The sequence below is a fragment of the Ptiloglossa arizonensis genome, chromosome 1, assembly GCF_051014685.1.
Source record: "Ptiloglossa arizonensis isolate GNS036 chromosome 1, iyPtiAriz1_principal, whole genome shotgun sequence".
Classification (NCBI taxonomy): Eukaryota; Metazoa; Arthropoda; class Insecta; order Hymenoptera; family Colletidae; genus Ptiloglossa; species Ptiloglossa arizonensis.
The window spans coordinates 7907127-7909221 of record NC_135048.1 but is presented as its reverse complement, the minus strand read 5'-3'; positions in this window follow the sequence as shown (position 1 = coordinate 7909221).

Here is a 2095-nt window from a genome sequence, read left to right as displayed (position 1 = left end):
GACAAACACGTGCCTATTGTTTTCTATATTTCGTTTATTTATCATTAAGTCGCGCGATGTGGGGGGGGGGGGGGAGGACTCTTTTGTAAAATACCGTGTTCTGTGTGGAACTTTTTCGTTTGAGAAACGACTAAGCTTTTGATTGCTGCATTATAGCACCTTGTTTGCACTCTTGATGCAACATCTGACGTTTATCCGCTATTTTTTGTTACACTGAACGATATTGAACAGTTATATGGTATTAATCTATTACGATAGCAACAGCCCTTTTGTAAGGAGGTTTAGAAGAGATCTCAAGAGTATGCATGTACGGTATGTCAGCTGCTTTCATTTCTAAGAGGTTATTTTAGTTTATCCTGCTGTAACTCTGTATCTGCTTTATCGACGTACGATTCGACAATATTATCGGCAGAGTGTACCTTAAACTATAAAAACACAGTCGATTGGGTAATATTCAAAGTAGAAACGAGATATAAAATAGACGTTGCCGACACTGTTTTCTAGTGTCACAAACCCCCTTATCATTTTCGTGTCACTTTCTACGTTATCGATTCAAACTAGAATAAGATCTTAACGCCATAAACGGTAAGAAATAAGACTTAAATTGACGTAGGGGGCGCACCAAACTGTTCAAATCTGCATCAAATTTTACGCGGGAACCAAATACATAGTGAAAAGTATTCTACGATTAGTATGCCAAATAGAATAGCGTTTAAAGCTGCTGGAATGAATCAAATATAGCCTACTTTATAGTACCCTGCAATCAAGCTACAATTTGTGGTAAACAATACTACGAGTATCGCAGCCAATTTGCTCGTATTATTTTATACGTAGTTAACGATGCATTAACATTAATAATCACGCATTACCTTGTGACTGGTAATTCAATTAGTAATTACGTGCTAATATAAATTACCCAGAGTTTACTACGTGGAAGTTGCTAACCACATCTGAACCAATCTTCTCTTACACGATATTGTTATCTATCTGATGTATCGTACGATTGAAAAACAATTGCGTTTAAATGACTATTTGAAGAATAAATAGAAAAGGAAGTTTTCAGAGAAATTTGCCTGGAAAAAGTCAATTGAAATTCGTACAATAATTACGTACTACATAAATATTGTGTACAAAACTAATTTTAATAATTACTGTCAATGAAAATTTTCACTAATGCGTACTGTACAATTTTCATTGCGAGTGACTGTGTATTCTGCACAAAGGCCACTCTTGACTTCGCTCAACGGTATGGCTGGAGACATTAAAATATCAGTTTAGATGCAAGCACATATTGTCTGTGGACAGTCTACAAACAGTCCATATATAACATTGCGGATAATGCATGCAGACTGTCTGCACCTGCGGACAATGTTTGTAAGTGTGTACAGGGTTTTACACACAACCGGCACACTAATGTACGCACTAGTTTCCTGAAATTTGCCGACAAAGGCCAACGGTCATTGCGCACACGTATCACGTACATTTGACATTTACACATCTCGTATAATGTAGTCGTTAATAAAATATTGTGTACACGATCATCGTCAATTTTCCACGTTACGTGAATTTCAGAAGCTACTTTTGCACATGTCACGTAAGAGTATTTACTACGATCGAAACGTGGGCAAATAAATATGTGAAAATTCGTCAGGTAGGTAATTTGTGATAAATAAAAATTCGATATTGTTGCTGCGATGAATAACAATAGGAACGTACCTATTGAAAGAAGAAAGAAGATTCCATTCGTTTGTATTAGGTTGTTCGGAAAGTCATTTCGTTTTCCAAAATGGAGAATGTACGATTTAATAAAATGTTTATACGCTCTAAAAAAAAATGACTTTTCGAACGACCCAATATTTTAAGTGTAGTTCAATGAAAGAAAACGATACAATTCATAAAATCGAAACCGTGTAACTCTTGGTGGAGATCGATATGAATGAAATTTATATCGTTTAAGAATTAATAACACACTCTTCCTGTTGGTATCAGATTCGCGTTCAACTCGTCGGAAACTGGTTTGTGGATTACAAGCTATCGTCCATTTCATGTGTTTCGATTTACGTGTAGTCAAATTTACAGTTTCCTTTAAATTTGT